Here is an 11037-nt window from a genome sequence, read left to right on the forward strand (position 1 = left end):
ATATATATATATATATATATATATATATATATATTAAGGACTAAATGTGTACAAAGTGAAAAATGTATTACCCTTTTAATTCATTTTTTACCGTTAACCTGGAGTAACCGATCATAAAGACTGAGTGTGTGCAGTTTATCAAGTTGAATGAGCAATGTAGACGGAAAAAAAAACTCAGTTACTAAATATATACAAATTAAAAAATATATTATCCTTTTAAATCATTATCCCTCTTAGTATCACAAATTAATGTTCAATGTTTCAATAGGGTACCGAATGCCATCATCCAGAAACTATAAATACATAAATTAACAATCAAGCCACCATATTCAAAACAATTAGCCAAAGAACAATTAACAACTTAAATAAAATAAACAATCTAAACATATAGCAATTAACAGTAATATAGATAAAATTTCATGAAAAATTTGTATTAATTATATGTTCTCATTTGATTTACAAATTATGTATGCCGTCTAATCGGGAGTTGCAGCAACAATTACAATGCAAAACATCTTAAGAAAAATAAAAAGCGTTAATAATGGAAAAACAAGGCCTATGAAAGCGACGAGAGTACTTTGACATTTTCATAAACAGGGCCGGTCCAAATATATATGGGTCTTGGACAAAAAGAAAAAAAGACCCCGACAAATTTAATAAAGATTAATATATATATATATATATATATATATATATATATATATATATATATATATATATATATATATATATATATATATCATTTACTCTTCAATCTAGACGTGTTCAATTAGCACTAACAATCAAACTAGGTTGTTATCTTTTCACCTAATTTGAGTTTAAACCAACTTTAGACCCTAAAAATCATTTAGGTAATAATATATATATATATATATATATATATATATATATATATAAACTACACTGCCCATAAATTTGGGCTCATTGGAGTTGTAGGCCCTGGGCGGTCGCCCGGGTTGCCCACCGCTTGGATCGGCCCTGTATCCAACTCCCATTATGAAAAATTTTCCATAATTACCATAGGACTATCTATTCTTAATAGAGTCCTATATATTCTTGTCACACCCCCAAACCAAGATGGTAAAAAACATTCGGGGAGGGGGGGGGGATGTCATGTATAATATCATACCAATGCACAATAGTAAAACAAGCAACAACATCCATTGCATTAATAGTATAGTTTATACAAGTGTGTTCTGAGTATAGTTGTAAGACACCAAATATATATATATATATATATATATATATATATATATATATATATATATATATATATATATATATATCAAAATAAAGGACGAGTCTTGAACATGCTCCATCTTCTCAAAACCTGGTCCAGTGTACCTGTCTACTAGTGACCTGAGAATACAAGTTATTTTGAAAAAGAGAATCAACATTTAAATTGGTGAGTACATAAGTTGATAAGTATTTTTGTGTCATGTGTTTGCATTAGTTTCATGAAAATGATTGTATCTTACTAGTAAAAATGTTTGTATCTTCCCAGAAAATCCTATATTTTCTGCTTAAATGAAAAGTAGTCTTCAACCAAGACTCAACTGTTTTGTATGTTTTGTTCTCTTGAATAAAGTGTAAAATGTATGTTTGTACTTAAAATAGTATAAATGTATGTTTTTCCATATAGGTAACTATCTTTACTCGAAAAATAGTATGCATTTCTCATGTGAGAATATCACTATATGAATGTAATGGAAAATGAAGATTTACAGTAGTGTTGCATAAAATACACTATTGATGCATTAACTACCTTAAAACCAAACTGTTAATTTAGGTTAAAATGTGATAAGGTTATAACCATACTTGATAGACTAGTATAAAAAACGACGTCCTTTAGACGTCGAAATGGTATGACATTTGTCACCCGTAGACCTGCAGGTCCCACTGTAGCTAGCAGTAAGGTGTAGGACGGTCAATCTCGTATAGATCTATACACAAACTCACGCTCTCCCTCCAGGAGACTCTGGTTATAAAATGTAACACAGCAAGGATATTGATATACCATGACATAGTATCTCACATTTTAGTTATCTTGTTCTTGTTATAGTATATATGTTTTTTCTTGTTCTTGTATATGAATAGTATACTTTGTAATGAATAGTAATAGTATGTATGTATTGACTCATGTATGTTTCTCTGTTCTAGAAATAGTATGTAGTGATCCTCTAAACTATACCTATTATAGTTTACTAGTATGTTTGTTTGAACTGATATTGATTTGTAGAAAAGACTCAATTGTTCAACATAAGCAACTGAGTTAAGTATGTTCCTTAAAAATGGGGTTTAATGTTCATGTATGTATTCAATAAGTATAACTATGATTTAGCCGACAGTCGGACTAGTGATCCTACCCTAAGGCCACAACCAAACAAGGAACAGGAGTTACGGGATTTAGCAATAGTCCTAAGTCCGTTAAAGCATACTTATACATAAATAGATACACGAATATGATTTTGATAAAAGCAGAAGTCTAAGAATAGTTAAAAATTGGTTTTAACAAGTGTTTGAGTATAAGAAATTCTTTTGTTTGATGTTTTCATATGTAAGTGGTTAACACAATTATATTGTGTTCTACTTGTATTCTCCCCCTAAAAAACATTTAAAAGTATTTAAAACTGTAATTAGCAGGGGTATGAACTCACCTTATGTGGGTGATTTAATTGAATGTTCGATATATGATGATAAGTTTCACGGATGAAGTCCCGAAGCACAAACAAGTACTATTTAACATATTAAGACATATATATGTATACATTTAGTGACCATAATCATTAATATAACAAGGAAACAGATTGAGTTGCAAGCTTAACTTACAAAAGAGGGTGCTAGATTCGAAAAAGGAAGGCTGGAAGGAGTTCATGGCCCACACTCTAGTGTGTGTTCTTGGTGTTCAAGGTGAAATGATGAAGATGTAAGTGTGGCCCAAAGATCTTGATGATCTTGGGTTCACGGCTTGATGTTCTTGAGAAATGGTGAGGATGCAAGGGTTCACGGCCCAAGAACACTTGTTGTACTTGAGTTAACGGCCCAAGGATCTTGAAGGATGAAGAATACTTGAAGATCTTTAGCAATATCGTATGAAGATTCAAAGGAAACGATGATAGTTGAAAGGAAGGTATTTTCGGTTGAAGATCCTTGAGAGAGAAGAGAGGTGTTTACGGCCAGAGGTGGAGAAGTGGGTCAAAAATCATTCAACACTTTTATATATATAGGAGGAGTTCACGGCCGCAAACCGAGGGTTCACGGTCCGAAGCTCGTTCATGGCCCGAAGGCTTGTTCATGGCCCAAGGTGTGCGGTCTAAGCAAGGTTTTACGATCCTCGACCCAAATGATTTTCCTCATTTAACACACAACGCCTTAGAGTACTAGGTTTGAACATATTCATCTCATTAATCTAATCTAACTATAAGATAATTAAAGAAATAAGTTTGACCTTTATTGGATAAGTTTGAATTTTGTTGACCAAGTTTGACTTTTACAAGATAGAAATTTCAAGTTGTCACAACATCCTTCTGTTAAAGGGAATTTCGTCCCGAAATTAGAATTAAGAAAATACACATGGACTAAGGGAAAAGATGAGGATACTTATGTTTCATTTGATCCTCCCGCTCCCAAGTGAATTCGAGTCCCCGTTTTGCATTCCAGCGAACCTTCATTATCGGAATACGGCTTTGTTTCATTTGCTTGGCCTCCCTATCCATGATTTCTATTGGTTCTTCCATGAAGTTGAGACTCTCATTGATCTCGATTTCATTGAGTGGGATAACAAGAGTCTCATCAGATAGGCACTTCTTTAGGTTCGATACGTGGAAGGTAGGGTGTACATTGCTAAGTTCTTGAGGTAGTTGGAGTTTGGAAGCTACAAAGAGAGAATATAAAAAGGCCCTATGTACCTTGGATTTAGCTTACCACGCTTTCCAAAGTGTATCAAGCCCTTCCAAGGTGAGACCTTCAGTAGAACAAGGTCACTAACCTAAAATTCCAAAGGTTTCCGTCTCTTGTCAGCGTAGCTTTTCTGTCGGTCTCTAGAGGCTTTCAATCGTTCACGAATCTGAACAATCTTCTCTGTCGTTTCCCGAATGATATCCAGAACTATGAGAGTGCTGTCAGGAACTTGTCCTTTACCTAGTTGCGTGTCACCCACCTCAGCTCAGCATAGAGGGGATGTACACTTCCGACCATATAGGGCTTCAAATGGAGCAACTTTGATACTAGAGTGGTAGCTGTTGTTGTATGAAAACTCGACGAATGGCAAATGGATATCCCATGCTTTACCAAAGTCGATCATACAAGCTCTTAGCATGTATTCCAACGTCTGTATCGTCCTCTTACTCTCTCCATCAGTTTGTGGGTGGTAGGTTGTACTCATGTCCAACTTAGTTCCCAGGGACTTTTGTAGCAACTGTCAAAATCTTGAAGTGAATCTACTGTCTCTATCAGAGATGATAGATATGGGAACACCACATAGTCTTACAATCTCCCTAATGTATGTTCTTGTCAGTTTCTCCATCTTGTCGGTTTCTTTGATTGGCAGGAAGTGTGCGAACTTAGTTAACCTATCTAAGATCACTCATATGGTATCGAGACCACCCGTTGTCTTGGGAAACTTGGTTATGAAGTCCATTGTAATCTGCTCCCACTTCCACTCAGGTATCTCCAATTGTTATAGTAAACCTGAGGTCTTTTGGTATTCGACCTTAACCTTGGCGCAAGTAAGACACTTGCCCACGAAGGTAGAAATCTCCACTTTCATGTTAGGCCACCAATACAACTTTTTTAGATCCAGATACATCTTATCTGACCCTGGATGAATGGAGTATCGAGTATTGTGCGCTTCATTCATGACAACGTCTCTGAAACCACTGAGCTTCAGTGTCCAGATCCGATCCATGAGGTATAAGGTTCCATCACCCTTGAATTCTAAGTTCTTATCCATCCCTCTAAGGGATTCACCTGCCACATTTTCAGTTTTCAAGGCTTCCTGTTGAGCCTCTTTAATCTGCATGGACAGATGTGAATGGATTGTCATAGTCAATTCCTTGACTCTACGACCTGAGTATTCTTTCTGACTTAAGGCGTCAACTACTGCGTTGGCCTTACCGGGATGATAACGAATTCTGCATTCATAGTCATTAAGTAGCTTGACCCTCCATTGTTGTCTTATGTTGAGCTCCTTCTGGTCGAATATATGTTGAAGGTTTTTGTGGTCTGTAAAGATAGTGCTTTCCGTACCATATAGGTAGTGTCTCCAGATCTTCAGAGCAAATACTACTGCTCCCAACTCAAGATCATGTGTAGTGTAGTTGACTTCGTGCGTATTAAGCTATCTTGAGGCATAAGCGATGACCTTTCCTCGTTGCATAAGAACACAACCAAGCCCTTGGTTGGATGAATCGCAGTAAACCACGAAATCTTCTATCCCTTATGGGAGGGATAATATCGGTGCATTGCATAAGGCTTGCTCTAGCGTTTGGAACGCCTTCTCTTGTTTCTCTTCCCAGTCAAAGGTCACACCTTTCTTGGTCAATGTAGTAAGTGGTTTCGCAATCATTGAAAAGTTTTGAATAAACCTGCGATAGTAGCCAGCGAGGCCTAGAAATTGATGAATTTCTGTAGGCGTATTTGGTGCTGACCAGTTCTCAATGGCCTTTATTTTGGAAGGGTCCACGTGTATTCCCTCTTTGCTAACCACGTGACCCAAGAATTCGACTCCTCGAATCCAAAATTCGCATTTAGAGAACTTCGTATAAAGCTTCTTTGCTCGTAGTGTTTCTAAGCTCTGTCGTAGGCATTGACTTTGCTCCTCCATACTACGAGAGTAGATAAGTATGTCATCGATGAATACAATAATGAATTAATCCAAGTAAGGGCGGCACACCCGGTTGATTAAGTCCAAGAACACCGCGGGCGCATTGGTTAATCCGAAAGGCATCACTACAAACTCGTAGTGTCCATAACGAGTTCGGAAGACTGTTTTGGAAACATCTTCCTCTAAAACTCGTAATTGGTGATACACGGATCTCAGGCCAATCTTTGAAAAGTAGTTTGCCCCTTGAAGTTGGTCGAATAAATCGTCTATATGCGGTAGAGGGTATCAGTTATTTTTGGTAAGTTTGATTAGCTCGCGATAGTCGATACACATACGAAACGATCCGTCCTTCTTCTTTACGAACAAGACCGGTGCTCCCCAAGATGAGAAGCTTGGTCTAATGAATCCCTTGCTTATCAGTTCGTTCATTTGACTGCATAGTTCCTACATCTCAGTTGGTGCTAGTCGATAAGGCGATTTGGCTACAGGGGTAGCTCCTGGAATTAAGTCAATTCGGAACTCGACTTAGCGTTGTGGTGGTAATCCTAGCAGTTCTTCGGAAAAGATGTCAGGAAATTCGCGTACTTCTGGGATGTTCTTTATGTCTTTCACCTCTTGGCTCATATCAACCACGTGAGAAAGGAATGCATGATATTCCTTCCGTAAGCACTTCCGGGCTTGTATACTGGAGATGATATGAAGGTTCGTGCCTGGTTTGTCGCCATAGATAACTAGGGTTTTGTTATTCGGTAGATTAAGACGAACGTCTTTCTCAAAACACATGATGTCGGCACGATGAAGACTCAACCAATCCATGTCGATAATGACATCGAAACGTTTAATTGAGATAGACATGAGGTCGATTTGAAATGAATGGCTATCTAGAGAGAGGGTGCATCCTATGTATATATCTTTAGTGCTCTCAGTTTTCCCATTAACCATTTCTACGGTGAACGTTTCTTTTAGTGCTCGTGGTTGTTGTTTAAGTAAGGGTGCATATTTTTGGTTCACGAAACTTCTCTCCGCTCCACTATCAAATAGTATGCATGCATAAGAGTTATCAAGGAGAAACGTACCCATGACCACCGTAGGGTCTGCCATAGCTTCCTCATGGCCTATCGCCAAAACTCTCCCTACTCCACCAGTATTCCCTGCTTTTGGGAAGTTCCTCTTGTAGTGACCAACCTCACCACACCCGTAGCATGCCTGACCTACTTCACTGCCAGGGACCTGGGTGATTGGTCTTGTTGGAGCCTTACAGAAACGGGTCGTATGCCCTTTCCTATTGTAGTTAGCACACAACATTTCCCGACAGGGTCCAACGGAGTAGAAGTTGCACTTCGACAAACTCCCAATGTACCGTTTCACTGATGCAGTGACAACAGGTGTTTTTGCGGCATGAATAGCCATAATCTTTTGTTTCTTGGCGGAGTTCTGTGCCGAGTTGTTCTTCTTCCTGTCCCAAAACTTCCTCTTGTTGTCAGTTGTTTTGGCTGGTTCTGGGACAGCAGTGGTTGTTGTTGGTGTGCGGACTCCATGGTTAATGAGTCGCTGTGCCAATCGTTTGGCACTGTAGAAGGTAGTGGGGTTTGAAGACAATACATTCCCCTGAAATGGAGGTACCATCCCCCAGATGTACCTCTCAATCTTCTTGCCCTCAGTGGGGACCATCCCCGACATAGAGCCACCAGATCACTAAACCTGGCAGTGTAGGCTACTATGTCTGAGCTTTTCATGGTTAGGCTCCAAAGTTCCTATTCAAGTTTCTAAACTTCGCCCCTCGGGTAATATTCCTTTGTCATGAGGTCCTTCAGTGTTTCCCAAACCATCGCATTAGCCACTACGAGAGTAAGTGACTTGACATGGCCATTCCACCATGTGAGTGATCTGTCCGAGAAGGTGCAGGCATCAAATTTTACTTTTCTTCCTTCTGGGCAGGAGAAAATCTTGAAGATAGACTCCCTTTCCTCTATCCATTGCGATAGAGCGATAATTCCTCCGCTGCCATTAAAGGCTTTTGGGTTTGCAGTTGGTGAAGTCTTTGTATGAACACTCCCTAGGGTGCACATGATTATCACCTTGTGTCGAGCTAACACTCGTTCCACCTCCGCTAGTACCGCTAGCATTTATTTTAGTTAAGGTTGATGTTACAGCCGCAGTCACTGCAGCTTGGAAAACTGCAGGATCGTGTTGTGGAAGAGGTGGTGGTTGAGTTGGAGTAATCGGAGGATTGCGTCTGGTTGATCTATGAGGCGACATCTTTCAACTGTAAGTTTACAAAGATGAAGATAATAGTAAGCAAGCAATAGTGAGAATAATGAGAGTGATCTATGATCTAACACACCATAGATCAACATGTAATAATGAAGTGTTTGCAATTGAGTTCTACCATTTGAAAGATGAAAGGATTTGGATAAGGATTTTCCAAGAGGATTGGATGTCTGTCAATAGAATTGGTATTATAGATGTAAAGAGTCCATGAAAATTTCACCTTGTAATAGGTCTACAAATACCAATACAGTGAAAACATGACAACATAACGACCTAACGAACTGAAAGTTCAAGGTTTAAATAGAAATAGGAAAATAATACTGGAGTCTAAAAGTAAACTTAATCTATATCAAAAAGAGTGAGTAGAGTAGACTCTACTCGCGAGGAGTGTTGTTCTGATTGGTACTGGATTTTGCCCTGGATTCAGCCAACTGTTGTTCCGTTTCCCACACACGCCTTTGCAATGCCACTTGGTTCTGTCGAAGATCCCTAACTTCGGATTGGCAGACATTCAGTTCGATCTGTTGGGTGTCAGTGTGAGTCCTGGTTAACTCCTGTTCATCGTTCAGATGACAGAGACGAACCGTGTTGACTCCTGAGTTAGTATGGATTTCCATGGCTTGGTTGAAGTTTGTTCTTCCTTGTTCAACATTGCGAGCAACACGACGAACCAAGATAGGAAGGACTCTGTCTGCTGAGCCTCCCTCATTCAAGTTGTAGAAACTTTGGTCTCCATTGTAAGGAGATGGTTGTCCTTGTTCGTGGCTCCACCTTCCCAAGTTTACTGCCCACAGAGGCGTCGGGCCTCGAAAATCCTGACGAGGGTTAGGATTTTGAGAAACTTGGGGTAGATTATAGACCTCGGGTTCTGATTCGGAGTCTTCCTAATCATCCTCTTCGTTCTCTTCCTCCGAACTCTCCTCGGGGTCTTCTTCTACTGGGACCACCGAATTCTCTTCTTCGGGTTCAGCTTCAAGCCATCCACTATTCCCTTGATCGGGAAAGTACGGGTCGCCAGGTAGATGAAATCCAACCATGATATCTAAGCGAGGAAAGGGGTGTAAGAGATATATAATAGATGTATCACTATAGATAATTATAGGATAATCCTCACCAGTTACTTCAATACTTGCATAGTGCATACCAGTTATATATCACCAAGATATAATAGACCTTCGAATAAGTGATCCAACTTTAAGACCACAACCAAACAAGGAACATGAAGTAAAGAGAAGATCACAGATTCTAAGTCTATAACATATTAGTCACATATAACTTTAGTGCATCCACTTAGCAACAATTGACCTACTAGTAAAGACCTTTTAGTTTTCACATAAGTAATTATAGTACCACAAAATACTCCTATAGTATTTTAAGTTTACGTTCTGTTCTAGAGTTTAATTGTAATAGAATTGGTAAGTTTTTAGACGTATTGCAACACCACAACCATTCCTAGGCACATGCTAATCACTTCTCGGGTAGATATAGTTTATCAGGATATATCCATCCCAGACCTAACTATATGTCCCCAAGCCTACTTGTGATATTCAACAACCGCAATACTTTTGTTTTGCTCTAGTATGACACTGTTCTTAGTATGAATGCACATATGTATACTTTAGTAAAATATTTTATTATTTAAAAGTATAAACTCTTGGTCAGATTGTTTTAATCCCGTTGTGCTTATAGTTGTATATCTTTTATGGGTTGATATACTCAGTTCACTATAAACAAAGCTCTAATACCAATCTGTCACACCCCCAAACTAAGATAGCAGAAACATTCGGGGGCGGAGGACGTCATGTATCGTATCATAACAATGCACAATAGAAAAACAAGCAACAACATCCATTGCATTAATAGTATAATTTATACAAGTGTATTCTGAGTATAGTTGTTAGACACCATATATATATATATATATATATATATATATATATATATATATATATATATATATCAAAATAAATGACGAGTCTTGAACATGCTCCGTCTTCTCAAAACCTGGTCCAGTGTACATGTCTACTAGTGACCTGAGAATACAAGTTATTTTGAAAGAGAGAATCAACATTTAAGTTGGTGAGTACATAAGTATTTTTGTGTCATGTGTTTGCATTAGTTTCATGAAAATGATTGTATCTGACTAGTAAAAATGTTTGTATCTTCCCATAAAATCCTATATTTTCTGCTTAAATGAAAAGTAGTCTTCAACCAAGACTCAACTGTTTTGTATGTTTTGTTCTCTTGAATAAAGTGTAAAATGTATGTTTGTACTTGAAATAGTATAAATGTATGTTTTTCCATATAGGTAACTATCTTTACTCGAAAAATAGTATGCATTTCTCATGTGAGAATATCAATATATGAATGTAATGGAAAATGAAGATTTACAGTAGTGTTGCATAAAATACACTATTGATGCATTAACTACCTTAAAACCAAACTGTTAATTTAGGTTAAAATGTGATAAGGTTATAACCATACTTGATAGACTAGTATAAAACACGACGTCGAAATGGTATGACATTTGTCACCCGTAGACTTGCAGGTCCCACTGTAGCTAGCAACAAGGTGTAGGGCGGTCAATCCCGTATAGATCTATACACAAACTCACGCTCTCCCTCCAGGAGACTCTGGTTATAAAATGTAACATAGCAAGGATATTGCTATTCCATGAAATAGTATCTCACATTTTAGTTATCTTGTTTTTGTTATAGTATATATGTTCTTTCTTGTTCTTGTATATGAATAGTATACTTTGTAATGAATAGTAATAGTATGTATGTATTGACTCATATATGTTTCTCTGTTCTAGAAATAGTATGTAGTGATCCTCTAACTATATCTATTATAGTTTACTAGTATGTTTGTTTGAACTGTTACTGATTTGTAGAAAAGACTCAATTGTTCAACATAAGCAACTGAGTTAAGTATGTTCCTTA

Source organism: Lactuca serriola, chromosome 2, assembly GCF_051521515.1.
Source record: "Lactuca serriola cultivar US96UC23 chromosome 2, Lser_US96UC23_V15, whole genome shotgun sequence".
Lineage (NCBI taxonomy): Eukaryota > Viridiplantae > Streptophyta > Magnoliopsida > Asterales > Asteraceae > Lactuca > Lactuca serriola.